At 43.3% G+C, this 16,151-nt stretch overlaps 1 protein-coding gene across 1 annotated transcript in view; it reads left to right on the forward strand.

Annotated features, from left to right (window-relative positions):
• The window catches only part of SHANK2 (SH3 and multiple ankyrin repeat domains 2), a 412,637-nt gene that overhangs the window by 13,902 nt on the left and 382,584 nt on the right, over positions 1–16,151 (forward strand). Inside the window, exon 4 of the mRNA XM_063333193.1 lies at positions 6,016–6,265. The gene's annotated coding sequence lies outside the window, so the exon portion shown is untranslated. The remainder of the gene's footprint in view (positions 1–6,015; positions 6,266–16,151) is intronic.

Raw genomic sequence — 16,151 nt, forward strand, 5'->3', positions numbered from 1 at the left:
ACGGCCTCAAGTTGTGCCAGGGGAGGTTTAGGATGGATATTAGGAAAAATTTTTACACTGAAAGGGTTGTCAAGCATTGGAACAGGCTGCCCGGGGAAGTGATTGAGGCACCATCCCTGGGATATTTAAAAGACGGGTAGACACAGTGCTTAGAGATATGGTTTAGGGATGGTTGCTTAGAGATATGGTTTAGGGATGGTTTTTGTCAGAGTTAGGCTGATGGTTGGACTCGATGATCTGAAAGGTCCCTTCCAACCTGGGCGATTCTTTGATAATGAGGCTTTATACCTCTTATGACAACTTTCTTCCATTTCTACCTCTCTTTTTTTTTTTTATCACCCATTTTTCCAGCTAATTTATTTTTCTCCCTAAACATGCTTCTCTCATCTACCTGTTGCTCCTAGCCTGTAAGCACAGCCCGTGTCACAGGCATTTGGCCTCCACGCTTTTTTGCCAAAATCCCCTTATTTCTCTTACTGACAGTGAGCATCTCTGGCGAGTTAATCTATTCCTCAGCGTTCTGTCTTCCAGCTCTGTCATTTCACCCAGGATTTACAGAGTTGAAAACTATCAATAAAATAAGAAAGTATTTTAGCGCTGCCTGTAAAAACAAACAAGCAAACAATCCCCCCGGCCCCGCACAGGTGATGGGCTTTTGGAACGAGCACACGATGGCTTTTCTCTGTATCTCATGTCTACGCTGCAAGTGCAACGCCTCTTCAAGGGTAGGATATCATAGCCTCTTGCTAATGCGTTGATGACCCATTTTTATTTTGTATCGTGCTATTCAAAGACAAAGGAAGGTGAGACCATCTGAGGGAGCTTTCGTGATTAATTGGTCTGTGCTACCTGTCCCAGAATGCAGGCTGAAACTGGAACGCTCCGGCTCCCAAAGCTAAATTCACAGAAAGCAGCTGGGGGTTTTTCTAATAAGCGGCAGAAACGCGCACCTGCCACTTAATATGTGAATGATCTTTAAAATACCGGGTTGTTTCCACCAGATCAAAGCAACAATGGCTTTAGATACAGTCGTTTAAACCCATTTGCATCCTCTTCCCTGTTGTCTATCACAGCCGTAGAGAGGCACTCTTAGGAATGATGCATTCCCTGCATTATGTCCGTGTTTCAGCTTAAAGCCACTGGCGGTAGCTAATTTTCCATTCTTTTGCCTGTATCAGATCAGCTCTGATGCACTGTTCACTTGGCACGTTAATAATAACGGAGAATCAAACGTGCTACAGCGCTTGTGCCGTCACTGTGGTACTTGAGCAACTCGCCGTCAGGTGTGAGTCTGTTTTCCAATGTTTACGCAGGGAGAGAAGTCACATCGCCTGTACGGAAATAGGGAACAGAAGCGGACGGATACGCAAACGCTTCGATGCGCGCGTGACAAGTAACATTGAAAGCAGCAGGCCCCCTCGCAGGAGTCACGCTAAGCATTCAGACGAGTAGTTATTTGAAAAAAATCAGAGTAGAACAACTACACTTTCAGCCCAGGCGCATGAAAATGCTTTGAACAGATGGGGAGGGGATCTCCCGAGCCGCATGCCAGTGCTTATAAAGCTCCGCAGCCGAATGGAAGAATATCTCACTCAGAATAATGCTTAAAGGGAGATGGGACAAGAGGAGACACAGCCACAGCCAGGGAATAATTAACTGGGCCCTTTGAAATCTCTAAAAACACAGTTAGTAATTTGGTTGGAAGAGACTTTGGAATGACTTAATCTGCCCTCAAAAGGAGACTGTTTATTGATCCTTGTTTACGTGTTTGTTTTTGGGAAGGGTGGGTAAAGTAGGGATCTTGTTGGCGCTTTTAAGATGTATAAGAGACTTTTTTTAATTTCAGTTTTTGTTCCCTATAGAAGCCTTACAGCACGTAACTTGTGGTTGTGCTCTGCTGGTGTCACAAGGTAGGGGCTTGTATTGGGTTGATTCAAGGCGCTGTAGGGAACAACTGCGGAAAGCCCCTGGCTTTGTCCTGCTGTTGTTGCTCTTCTGCCTGGGGAAAACTCCACCTCGAGTCTCAGCCGCCTTTGGCTTTCCAACGTGCTGGGTCACCGGCTTCACCTTCTTCCAAAGTCGTGATCTGTATGAGGGAGCTGCAGTAGCTGAGCAGGCTTTCACTTTGGGTCAGATTGCCTGATTTTGCTCAGTTCTTGCCTGGCGATGGGTGGCTGTCTCAACCCTGCCTCGGAGCGACGCCGTTTACGCTGTTCAGGTTTCACGGTGCGATGAAGCAATCGATATCCATATACAACTGCTCTCGCTGAGGATGTGAAAGTGGAGAACCTTAATTATTTAATGTTGTAGAGCGTTCCAGGGATCTAACCTGGTGGTACAAAGCCTTTTCTTACTTCGGATGTTTCTTGTGTTTAAATGGATGGAATATCCAGGAGAGCATAAGGGCTCTCCTAATTATTGACACCTCCGGCTAATTCTATTGATGGGCAAATATACCACTTCCATACGCTGCCCAGGCACCCGGTATCAACGGCAATATCGTTACGAATAGGATGTCCGCTTCAAGAGTGGCTTGTTTCTATTTAGCAGCTGTCACAGGTAGACGCGAGTAGCTGTATTAGCTGTCACCCGTTGGACGGGCAGCAAATTTGGTTTCTAAGAAGCAGGGAGGTTTCGTTATTCTCTGTCTGGTAATCGTTCCGAACGGGAAACGTGGCATCTTACATTTCGTATTAATGCCCCAGCAGCTTCCTGAAGGCTCCCTCCCCACCGCTGCCTGCTTGGCTCGTGGCAGCCTGGGAAGGAAGGTGTTTTAGGCATTGGGGAGGATGGACTTTATAAAGGTTGTATGTATATGACGTTATATATATATATATATATATATATAAATATATATATATATATATATATATAAGAAAAGATAAATATGTAATATATATGGCATTTAAGTAACTGCAGGCTGTTGAAAGCTGTGTTGTTGTGTACAGAAAATAGACACTTGAAATAGTGAAAAGGCTATAGCCTAATTTAAAGTCATACCATTAAGACAGAAGTGGTGACTCCAGTGAACACAGTCATGAGCACAGATCATACACAACGATGTACTTGTACGCGGGCTTCGGCTCTTGTCAGACCCTGAGGAAATCCAATCTGTTACAGCCGTTCTAGAGACTTCTGTGCCAGTGCGCATAAATTCACTTTATCTCGTGCTGATGGCTGACATTTAGCACTCTTGGGGCACCACGAATATCAAAGGTGCAGCCAATGTTTGACACGTTCTCTTACAGAGCTAAGCCAACCCAAGCCCTGTCTTCTGGCACAGTACTACGACCCAGCAGGGTGGGTATTACAACCAAGGATAGCGCGTAGCTCCGTATTTCTGGGTTACCATAAAATGATCTATTACGCCCTGCAATCTACCGCCAGATGATCTGGGACAACGAGGCACATAACATCATTTTGATATTTTGAGAAACGGGGACAAAAGAATTAGAACATTCTTGTTGGCTGCCTTAAAAATTTCTTCATGCCAGCGAGTAAAAATTTTACAGTAGGGAAAAATCCCTAACCTTTTCAACTGCAACTTTTTTTTAAAGAAAAAAAGGCACTTTGTTGAAATCTTTAGCAGCAAATGCAGCTGTTTAAGAAATAAATTGAAAAAAGGTATTCTGAGCCTTCTAGCAATAAAGCCTTATGATTGCATTTCCCTCACTGGTATAATTTACTGCCAAGACGATGTCGATGAAATTTAAATAAGATTTTAAATTGTATATAGCGATAACAGGAATTTAGTGTCTGTTTTAGTGGTGATGCATATCCCAGCTTTCTAACGCAAATTTAATTATAGAACCTGAAATCACTGTTGCTGGATCTCACACATTTGTAAAACTTTATGAACAAGTACAATTCAGCTTGATTTGATAAATGACTTGATGTCCTTTGCATCAAACTTTGAATTATAGAAATAATACTTCTTGGGAATTATTTTTATTCTGCTGCTTTTGGATTTAATCCACTTTTTTGTTATTAACTTTTACCAAATGTAAAACTTTATAAGCTGCATGCAAACAAAATATTCAATGCAGACCTAAGTTGTCTTCGAAGTACGATTTAAAAAGAAACCGTTGCTTAAAAATAGCCAGAAAACTGATTCCGAGAAGTGAAAACATGTGAGGACAACAATTGTACTGTAATTGCTTCAGAGGAGTGGATCGAGCATCCCCGACCTGGGAAAGTTCATGAAACGGTGTCCCAAAATTCAGGCTTACACTGGGGAGCAAGTTCAGCTGGTGTTTACCTTGTTGACATCTGATTGTAAAGGATTGCTTGGGGCTGCCGAGCTGTCACCAGCAGAAGGAGGGAGGTGACTGTCCCCCTGTACTCAGCACTGGGGAGGCCACACCTTGAGGATTGTGTCCAGTTCTGGGCACCTCAATACGAGCGAGATCTCGAGGTGCTGGAGCGAGCACAGAGGAGGGCAACAAAGCTGGTGAAGGGCCCGGAGAATAAATCTTATGAGGAGCGATTGAAGGAGCTGGGACTGTTTAGTTTGAGGAAGAGGAGGCTGAGGGGAGACCTCATCGCTCTCTACAACTACTTGAAAGGCCATTGTAGAGAGGTTGGTGCTGGTCTCTTCTCACAGGTAATTAGTGATAGAACAAGAGGGAATGGGCTCAAGCTGCAGCAGGGGAGGTTTAGGCTGGACATGAGGAAAAAATTCTTCCCAGAAAGAGCGGTCAGACACTGGAATAGGCTGCCCAGGGAGGTGGTGGAGTCACCATCCCTGGAGGTGTTTAAGACTCGTTTAGATGTGGTGTTGGGGGATAAGGTGTAGGGGAGAACTTTGTAGAGTGGAGTTGATGGTTGGACTTGATGATCCCAAGGGTCTTTTCCAACCTAAATGATTCTATGGTGAAGACAAGTCCCACATGGAAACCCCAAACCTCCTTTGTCTGTTCCCAGACTGTAGTATGAGTTTGGTGGTCAATTTATTATATAAACCCTCAGTAAATGGACACTGCCTGCTGTGAAACACGGAGTATCCTGTGTTGATGACGAAGGAAAACACCGAGACAGAGATTATAACTAGGATGAGGCTTTATTATAACTGCAAGTTAAGTGACCTCGGTGGTGAAGGAGAATAGATGTGTGTCCCGTTCTTATCAGGTGATTAACACTGACTCTAAAAACCACAGCTGGTGTGAACCAGACTCTTCCAGACCCTTAAAGGACCTGTCACCTGCACAAAATGCACGCCATAGGAAGTAAAAATTCAATTATACTGCATTTACCTTTCTTAACCGTGAACCATAGCACCCTTTTTTCCCTGGGATTTTGAGTGAAGACCTCCACAGAAAAGCTCAGCTCATCTGCCTTCCACTGTGGGATCAAGGTACCAATGAGCTACTTCACTGCTGCCGTATTATTTGAGACCCAGCGTTGACCATCCCCATAAATTCTCTCAATTAAAAGCTGTATCTTCCACTTGGGATAAAATAGGTTTTCAAGATGTTACCAACATAATTTATAAAGGAATATGTATAACTACGGAAAATTTTCCAGAAAGCAAGATTAAATTGGCTAAAATGAGCCAGGGAGTATTTTTAATTGTCTGAACATTGTCATATTTCACTTGTGCAGCAGATAATAATCTGAAAATTATTCTGAAAATCTAACAGTGAGTATTTCGGTATCTTGTCAGATGTTTATCTATAACATGAGTTTTAATGTGAACTGCAAGTTGTCTTTAAAATGTGATTTTAGACAGACCCGTAAAAGAGCACAAGCAAGAAACTTCCCCGGCTTTAATGGAGCAATATATGGTTGATTTGGCTCCCTGCTGATGCAGAGATATTTGCTTGGACGCAGATTCAAGCAGGGAATTGGTAGGAAAGTTGAATAGCGAGAAGCTAACGAGGGCATTAAATACCCTGAGTGTGTCGCAGTGGGCTCCGCAGAGTTTCTTCGTTGCGTATGGCAAGTCTTGGATTTTGCAAATGGAGACAGACTGCCGGTGTGTGCGTGCTTAGCGTTACCTTGTTCTCTGCTCCGCAGGTGTACATCACGCTTTGCAGGAAATTCAAGAAGACAACAATCTTAAAATAGCACAGGAAAACAAAAAGGAAAGGTGAGAAGGAACTCTTCTTTGTTCTCGTGCTCCCTGGAAATGCATGGGCCCGCAGGGGCGAATGCCGCGCGCCATCCGGAGGAATGGGCTCTTCTTGCTAAGAGTCGTGAGTAAAGTTGGTTCCAGGTTTCCTTTCTTCACTACCTCCCTTGCAGATTCCAGCTGGAGATTTCAAGGGTAAGTCAATCACTTAAAATCCTTAGGCTCAATCTCAAAAGCAATGATGAGTATTTATTTTTTTTTTTTTTCTAATGGCTAAATTAGTTTTATCTTCTATATCCCTGGAATAAGTTAAAGCACACTTTCAAGCTGTTCACAACTATCTGCAATGGGTAACAAAAAAAAAAAAAAAGATTAAGAAAAGAGTGAAAAAACACAATCAAACCAAAAAAAAGAATGTTTCTAGTCTGAAACTCAGAAAATTTAAGTAGATACCTATTTTTTTAGGTTAGTTAAGTGATGGAGCAAAATCACGTACTTTCAAAGAACATAATTTCTCCCTGGTGAATTTTCTTGCTCCTTTAATTCACAGAATAGCTCTGAAGTAGATTATTTTTTCAAGATGAGGACTATTCATGTTATGACTGGCCATGAATATTCAAAATTTGAGCTATTATTTGAACGTATCTGGCCAGATACATTGTATGTAATCCCTGCTTCTTTATTGGAGAAAAACAGAGGAATTCTTTGTTCAGGTATTTGCATCGACACATTTTCCCATTTGTTTTTAAGCAATATTCATACCTTTGACTTTTAAATGATTTTTTTTTTTTCAGAGCATTGGTTTATGAGAAGTTGATTGCTCAGATCTTTCCACAAAAGACACTCCGTGACGTGACTGAGGCCAGCCTGTCTTAATTTGAAAACAAGAATATTCCTGATAGATTTTTTCTATACTTTATGCCTAACTTTTATGAAATGTATTGTTTTATGCACATGTGGCTGTGAACCATTCGACTGTAAAAGCTGCTCAGCAAAACCACTTGTGCTGGTGTCTCGGTCCCATTGCTTCTCGAGGCAGCTCGTTACAGTGCTTACTGGTAACAGCGTGACTCTTATTATTAAATATTCAGGAAATTTTTACCGAATCACTGTTTTTCAGCTGTGATCATGACCTAGGTTGACCCCGAGTTGGAAATAATATTCCCCTGAAGGATTATTGCGTGTTGAACTTAGAGAGCAGGTTTGTAAATCACACAAATATGGTTGATAACTTTATAGTATCTCGTTTCCCTTGTAAACTAATTCATAGAATCATTTATGTTGGAAAAGACCTTCAAGATCATCGAGTCCAACCATTAACCTAACACTGCCAAGTGCACCACTAAACCATGTCCCTAAGAATCACGACTACACGTCTTTTAAATACCTCCGGGGATGGTGACTCAACCCCTTCTCTGGGCAACCTCTTCCAGTACCTGACAACCCTTTTGGTGAAGAAACTCGTAACACCATGCAAGACGGTAGCTGATGCATGCCTAGGTGAAAGAGAAAAACAGAAGTAAGAAGTTCAGTGCCCCATGACAATCTGGCAGAGACTTTCTGCCCACTTTAGGCCTTTCAAGATAAGGAAAACCCTAAAAAATGAAGCTTGGGCTCCATGCGTCCATGTATGTGTGTCTAGTGGTGGCTTTACAGAGGTGGAGGCTACTCTTCAGTCAGATATTATGGACATGTGGTGAGAAGAAGCAGCTGTAAGTCATTCATCTGCTCTGATTAAGTTTAATATTAGGCTACCTCACCTTCTCCAAAGGATGTGTGGAGAAAGCTACCGGGCGAGACCTGTGTGGAGCATCTCAGTGGTGCTCTCAGTACGGGTGCTCAGAGGGACTGTCGGGAGTTTCTCGCTCTGCATTTGCACGTTTGCTCTGAGTAGTTGAAATTCATAATCAGAGCTCATGATTGTGTTGGTTGCTCGTGTTTGGTATTTTTTTAATATTGATTTTCTTCTTAAATATTGAGGATTCACACTACTTTTTATTTCAGTAGCTGTTTTGGGGCTATTTTGTTTTTCCCAGCTGTCGAGCTGTTCCTTGTAATGCATGTCTCACTACCACAATGTCACAATGTCAGATTTCATGTCGAGGGAGGGAAAAACCTGATGAGGGTGACAGCCTGTTTGCTCTTCCCCAGTTAGGGACAAGGCTGCAGTTTCAGCTTGGGTGAGCTGATAAAGAGCAATGTGTGGACTCAGAAGGTGAAATGGCACTGGAAATCACCTGGCACTTCATTAGTCACACTTGGATTAATTCATACCGTGCCATCTGAATTTCCCACCCTCTCTTCAGGCAGGTGCTTGTTTTTCCTCCCTTAACGGCCATTGCCTTCAGCAGGAGGGGACGCCTTTCTGCTATCCCCTAAAACCTCTTTGATTTTGATAAGTTGACTTCCCTCTGTGTCTCCTGACATTGGCAGGGAAGAATCATAGAATCAGAGAATGGTTTAGGTTGGAAGGGACCTTAAAGATCACCCAGTGCCACCCCCTGCCCTGGGCAGGGACACTTCCCACCAGCCCAGGTTGTTCCAAGCCCCGTCCAACCTGGCCTTGAACCCCTCCAGGGATGGGGCAGCCACAGCTTCTCTGGGCAACCTGGGCCAGGGGCTCACCACCCTCACAGCCAAGAATTTCTTCCTAATATCTAACATAAATCTCTCCTCTTTCAGTTTAAAACCATTACCCCTCATCCTATCGCAACACTCCCTGATCCAGAGTCCCTCCTCAGCTTTTCTGTAGGCCTCCTTTAGGTACTGGAAGGCTGCTATAAGGTCTCCCCGGAGCCTTCTCTTCTCCAGGCTGAACCCCCCCCAGCTCTCTCAGCCTGTCCTCATAGCAGAGGGGCTCCAGCCCTCCCAGCATCTCCATGGCCTCCTCTGGACATGTTCCAACAGGTCTGTGTCCTTCCTGTGCTGAGGATCTTGTAGATCAGCACAATTTGCTGGTGATGGCACATCTGTCTGCCTCCTGTATTCGTACCAACGAGCGCTGGGAAAATCAAGTCTCATTTTCCGTATCCCATCAGCAAATAATAAGGCACCCCAATATTATGCAGACAGAACGACCTCAGAGCACCAGGAATTTAGATGAAGAGTCTACAGCAGAAGGCAGTTTATAAAATGCATACATTTTTTGGTACTGCAGGTTGCTCTGCATTGTAGCGATCCACCAGTGTCTCCTTGATCCCTGGAGAGCAGAGTCGGGGTGGTGTACAGCCACGCTGGCTGGGCTTCGTCCAGTCCTGTGCTCACCACGCACCAGGGAGATGCAGATATGGGGCTCGTGGTCTTCTCTGCACTCAAGAGAAGCTGTCTCTGCAGCTCTCCCCACGGTTCCCTTGCTACAACAGGTCTAGCGGGGGGCTGAGGCACCCCAAAATGTAATTGAGCTTTTGGAGTTGCAGAGGAAAAAATACAGAATATTACTATAAGTAGCACACGGTCATCGGTGTGATTCAAAAGGTGGAGAGGACAGCAAAGTTGTTAGAAGCTGAATAAGACCAAGCGCACTGACACGGCTTGTGCGGTTTGTTAGAAGCCAAGTAAAGACGTTGATCTCAAGCAGCTCAATGTAAAATGATCCCATGCCCAAGTTGGGACCATTTTCTTCCTTAGGTGACCGAGTGCATTCCTAAAGGGAAAGAAAGCAGTCTGCTGATCCGTTGTCAGTTCTAGTATAGCAAATATGTATAAGGGAATGATGATATTTTTTTTTTTCAGAGAGCGATAAAAACTGTATGAGAGTGCAAGGAGTTTATGTATGTTTTATGGCAGGAGCAACCATGAGAGTAAAACTACATTGTTTTCCTCTTTTGCGCTTCCCTTCTGCTTTGAGACCACATTCCCTGTGAAGTGAAGCAAAAGGTTCTTTAGTTTCGGCAAATGTCTCTGAAAAAAAGTAGCAGTAAAAAAAAATCAGCAGTACAATGATGTATTTATGCAGGGGCATTAAGCAGAACGTAAACGATATAAATCAAACAGTGTTGCCAAGCAGGAGGTTATGTATGTTAATGCAGCACGTTTCCCATTCATAGCCCCTAATGAAGCGGGAAAGTCAGGGTACGATGTTTTTGATGTAATTCACTGAAGTCGAAGGCTGGGGTTTCCCAGGTCTAACTCCACTGGTGCGTTCCACCACTGATTCATGCCATCTTGTTTCCAGGACGATGGGATTCTCAGCAATGTACAGCTGTGTTCTGAAAATGCTCAGGGACAAGCACATAGATGGTATAAAATGCTTTAAATGAAGCTGTGCTTGTTACATGTCATTGCCATTGTGTACGAGTGGTAGAAAAGCAAAAAGCTGGATCCCTGTGAACATGTTGGTTGTGTGTGTGTGGTTGGTTCTGGTCTTTATTAGAAACATTGCTAGGGAGGACCAACAGGTTTGTTTTTGTTTTTTTTTTAAAGCAATAATAAAATTTGCCAAATGTTGGGGCCTGCCTGCCCTTCGTGCGTGTGTTGTCTGTAGGTAGATGTTGGACTGAAACAGATCTCTCGGATCAGAAAATGGAGGATGTTGCTATTAAGTGTAGCCACATTTTGAGGGCAGGTAATTTTCCGGTTCCCAGTAATTGTGGAAGGCTGGTAGGCTTCTGGTGCCTGGAAATCTTCTGCCAACGGACATTGTGGTGTTGTCTGAAGCACAGGTTGACTCCTGTCCTCCCTGAAGTTAGAGTCAATTTATTGCCTTTGAAAGTCATAGGAAAAGATAACCAAGAGTCAGAAGTGGAAGAACGTGCGATGGTGTAAAAGGGGTACTCGTTAAGAACAAGCTGCCTTCTGACTCTGGGGAAAGAAAAGAAAAAAGATGGGATTTTTGGTAAAACAGACAAACAGAAATCCCACAAAGAATTGGCGGCACCGTTGACTCAAAGGATTTACGTTATGTAAATCGATTCCCGTGGGAGGCTATAAATGTTGCGGTGCTCTAAATTAGCTGAGGATGATGACGTCCTCTAAATTAGGTGAGGATCGGTTTGTCCTCAGACAGCCTTCTGACTGTGAAGGAATGTATTTCCTATCGTTACAGTAATCTGCTCCGGAAAATTAAAAACTAAACTAAACTTCCCTATCCCTGAAACAAACACTGTAATCATTTACCTTGTCTTTAATATTCTGGTAGTTAAATTCAGTTTAAATACTAATTAGCACTTAAGTACTAATTAAGATTAGCATTTTCCATCGAAGATTTAAAATGAAAAATCTAAAAATATCATAATGGAAAGATGTTTTTATGAAGGAAGGGTATTTTGCGTCTAATGAAGAATACAACTTCCACCACTTTTAACTAAGGAAAAGGCATCTTTTTCCACTCAGAAATACTGTTTTCACCGGAGTCTAGATAGAAAAATACACACTGAAAGAAAGTCTTGTTGTGCTTATTATAATTTTGCTTTCAGCATCTGAAAATACTTTAAAGGCAAGATCGCAGTCTGGTTGGCTATTTTAGGCGCGGCTTAGCTTTCTTCCCTGTTGAGTGAAGCATTTGAAGACATGTTTATCTTTAAGAATTTGCTTAAATGCAGTTGTTACTCGGTACACGCATAAACGCTTTGCTGAATAGGGATAGATCGCTGCAGCAGGCTCTGCGTGAACTAAGAATCCAGTGGATAAAGGGATGCTTTTGGGTACGCTGTGCTAAATTTTAGAGCAGTTGAGATCCCCACTACACTGAGCACCATGCATGCGTCTTAATCATGGCAGCTAAAATGATAATCTCCGTTTTTCTTATCTGGAAATTATAGCGCAGGGGGAGGCAGCGATTTGCTCGTGGCTTATCTGGTGAGTGGGATGTGATTGTTTGTCAGACCACAGCCGAAGGCGGGTAAGCGGGGCTTTTCAGTAACAACGTCAATCCCATTCTCACAAGGGGAATATTTCCTTTTTGATTTTAAATTTCCATCTGATATTAATGAGCGCTATGTCTGGGTCTCGAGGAAAGAGCAGGAGCCAAGACAGTCTGGTTCTGCGAAGTGGCTACTCCATAACGAAACTTCCTATGTTTGTGAGTTAATGGGCCAAACCATTAGTCGGCCCTCCCGCTGACTTCAGTGGTGAACCCGGCCCGTTATCCAACGTCTTACTGGCTGGACATGCTCCTGCTTGACTGTTACATGGCTGAAATGGGCTGGCGAGCACGATTAGATGGAGTGCGTGCACAGAGGCCCACGACAGAGACCAGCGTGGCTCATTATGACCGACTGAGGGTGAAAATGAAAACGTCTTGCTGTGTAATGGGCTGTTCTAATTGAGGTCTTGTCCAAAATACATGTAAAAAAGGACAAATTCTTTAAATTAGCTTTCCAAAGTCATGTTTTGTTTAGATTTTGTTTCTTTATTTAACTTCAGCTGAGATGTAGAATGAATCATTTTCCCTAATCAATGAGTAATCCTGAAAAGGCGGGGAAATACTCTACGAACGTATTTCAAAAACATTTCTAGCTTTCCCATTTCCATAATATTAAACTGAAGAGTTGCAAAGGGAAACCGCTACAACATAATGTTTTTCTGCAAGTCAGTGCCAAATTCTCTGAAAAACTCAGCCTTTGCAGTTTGCAGCGGTTGATCGTGATCATCATCTTCTGTGACAAAACCGAGGAAAAAAAGTCCATAAAATAACGGCATGCCCATTTTTCTTAGACTAGTTCAAGGAGTTGGATGATACTTTGAACATGTGTGGTACTGAATTTCTGCTCTTGATGTCTTGGTAATTTCATGTTCATCTTACCTTGGCCACTTCATACGTGGAAAATACTGTGGGTTTTTTTTTCTTTTTTTGCTCAATAACTTCTCACTCTCCAAAACGTTCTCTCCTTTTATGGGCACTTTCTGGTAGCTCTAATGGAGTCCAGGACTCTGGGAACTGCCCATTACTGCATTCTTATCAAGCAATAACAAAGTGGGTACAGAAAATGTGGTCACAGACAGCTGGCCTTGTTATCTTCTTTCAGACAAGATCCAAGGAACAGACCTTGAGGCACATCATCTATTAAAATGGGTTGTGAGCCATAATTTTGAAGTTTTTTGCATTTCTTTGTTATTTATTGTTTTATAAGCTTTGTGGCCATCAGCAAGATTGTTAAAACATCCTGGGTTATAGAAAGAGACCTGGTGGACAACAGGATGCCCATGAGCCAGCAGTGTGCCCTTGTGGCCAAGAAGGCCAATGGCATCCTGGGGGGCATCAAGAAGAGTGTGGCCAGCAGGTGGAGGGAGGTCATCCTCCCCCTCTGCTCTGCCCTGGGGAGGGCACATCTGGAGCGCTGTGTCCAGTTCTGGGCTCCCCGGGTCAAGAGGGACAGGGAACTGCTGGAGAGGGGACAGCAAAGGGCTACCAAGATGCTGAGGGGACTGGAACACCTCTCTGATGAAGAGAAAGGCTGAGAGATTTGGGTCACTTCAGTCTGGAAAAAAGGCGGCTGAGGGGGGACCTTATCAATGCTTATAAATGCTGAAAGGGGGGGTGTCAGGAGGATGGGGCCAGGCTGTTTTCGGTGGTGCTGAGGGACAGGACAAGAGGTAACGGGCACAAACTTGAGCATAGGAAGTTCCATCTCAACATGAGGAGGAACTTCTTTGCTGTGAGGGTGGCAGAGCCCTGGCACAGGCTGCCCAGAGAGGTGGGGGAGTCTTGTCACGTCCCACTCCCAGGAAAGAGCCAGGGTAAGTGACTTCAGATTTGTAAATTACCAACGGCGCGGACTAAGGTGAGATAAATCTCGAGGTCCATAGAGAAACATTTATTAGCTTCCCAAAATGGTTAGTATAGGTCTTAACAAGTCCACAATAATTGGTTAGGTATATAAATAATTATGGCAAATGGTGAGGCATGCGTAGGACAACTTATGGCAAGTGGTACTTAAGGTTGTACTTAAGGTCATTTCTTAACAACTCTAACTGTTATTTAACAATTCTAAGAGAAAAGAGAAACTGAGGGATAGAGAAAGGAAAAGACAGAGAAAAAGACAGAGATAAAGAAAGAGATCACCGGTCCTGATTCCAGCGTCTTTTTCAGGGAATATTCCCAGGCATAATCTTCTTTCTTGGGAAGAATCTTCCCAGGCAGGGTCATCTTCTTCTGTTTCTTCTTTGTTCCCCTGCCTGGGAGCACTTACTTTCCCCTTTTATGTTTGCTGAATTAGCACGGTCCACCCCTCTTGTCGAGGACAGCCTCATCTCAGGTTTCTGCCTTCTCCCAGGTGACGTGTAGCATGATTTGGGTGGAGAGACAAGTGCCATAGTCATACGTATTTAGCATGATCTCTATAATCCTCGTTAGCATACGCAGGGGTGTGCGCTTGCATATGCATTTCGCGGATAATGAAGCAAAGGTCACTTATTGGACACAATGGCCTCGAGACCTGAGAACTAGCGAGCTCACCACACGAGTGGCAGAACTATCCTGTCTTCACAAGACAGTTGTCCCACACTTTCAGGCGCCAGAAGCGTTAGGTTTATCAGTTCTTTGAAGGCCAGGCCTGCATTATTTTTTTCCTTGCGAGCGTTTGAGGCATTGAAGGCTTGGAGGGTCTCCTGCCCCTCGGCAGGGAATTTACAGTCCGTCTCTTACAAGTCTCCATCTCTGGAGGCATTCAAACCCGCCTGGATGCGTTCCTGTGCCACCTGCTCTGGGTGACCCTGCTCTGGCAGGGGGCTGGACTGGGTGATCTCCAGAGGGCCCTTCTGACCCCTGTCATTTTATGATTCTGTGATTATGCTGGAAGAGTACATACCCAAGAAATACCGAAGTATATCCAAAAATATCCAAATGGCTGTCATCACTGAAAAAGTTTTCAGAAAGTTAGGACCAAACAGCTGTTTACTGTTTTGTTTTGTTTTTTTTTTTTAAATATAGTTATGATAGAAGTAAATCCCTCTTTGGAACTGTAAAATAAACATTAAGAGGTCAGTTGATTTATATTTTACCCTTCTGTAAATGTTCTTATACAGCTCCATTAATTCACTATATTATGGGATGAGAGCTATAGCAGTCCCCATCGTAACCTTAGTTTTAGCATCGTCTGTCCTTCCAGCCTCCTCTAAGACTTTTTTTGCCCCGCAAACAAGTACCTAGTGTCAGCATTTTGCATACCATAATTTATCTTAGTAAAACTTCATTTTGTTTCTAACTGTATGAGTTTATAACTTTGAGTTCGATTTTTAATTTTTGAAGAGACGAACAATAACATAATTTTACTGAAATCTGGCAAAACTGTCATGGACTTTGCAGAAACCAATATACTATCAAATGCATGTGTGTATGGAAAGAGAAGACTGTCTGAATTGATCTCCTACTGAGCTGTGTTTCAGATAACAGCTCTGACTTGGAAACACAGATAGGGGAAGGGAAAAGAGCTGTAAGAGCTGAGAAATCTAGCAGAAAATAATCCCTTCCCTGTTTTGGAAATGTTACTGTTAACAAGTCCTACGGAAACTATGACTTCTTTCAGGCTTCTGCCTTCTCTTCACCAAAATCCAGCTCTTTCTACACACAGTGAATGGATTTAGGACCTAGTGTTGCATTCAAAGCTGTTGCAGTGAATCATTATACTCAAAAACACTACAACTTTGTGCTGGCTCCAAGGATTTGTTCACATATAATAAACTGCAGCCAAAGGTATCCTAGAAAGAGCCTTGGGAGGATGCCTCTGTAAATACCGTAATAAGTTTTCAAAATGTATTTGGTTAGCATCGTTGTTATTGCTTTACAGTACGTGGACTTTCACCTTGAAGTAAAAAAGAGAAATATTCGCTATAGAGAACTAAACAAAGCCCATGGGTCCACGGAGGAGTCACTGAACTTGATACAAATCCACACTACAGCCGGTTGCGGCGTCAAACTTTTGTTCACTACGACCGATGCCTTCAACTTCTGTTAAACCCCTCACACGCGCAGACAGATGCCGGAGCTGGCAATGTCTGCGTTTCCGTTTCATGGCTCAGAAACCCAGCTGATATTAGCAGAAGCAACACGCTCTGCGGGGCCTGAAAATTTATGCTTGAACTTTGCTTGTTTCAGGCACAACTCGCTTGTAAATAATAAATGAAATAAGTCATTCCACTTCGG

This window comes from Chroicocephalus ridibundus, chromosome 4, assembly GCF_963924245.1.
Source record: "Chroicocephalus ridibundus chromosome 4, bChrRid1.1, whole genome shotgun sequence".
Lineage (NCBI taxonomy): Eukaryota > Metazoa > Chordata > Aves > Charadriiformes > Laridae > Chroicocephalus > Chroicocephalus ridibundus.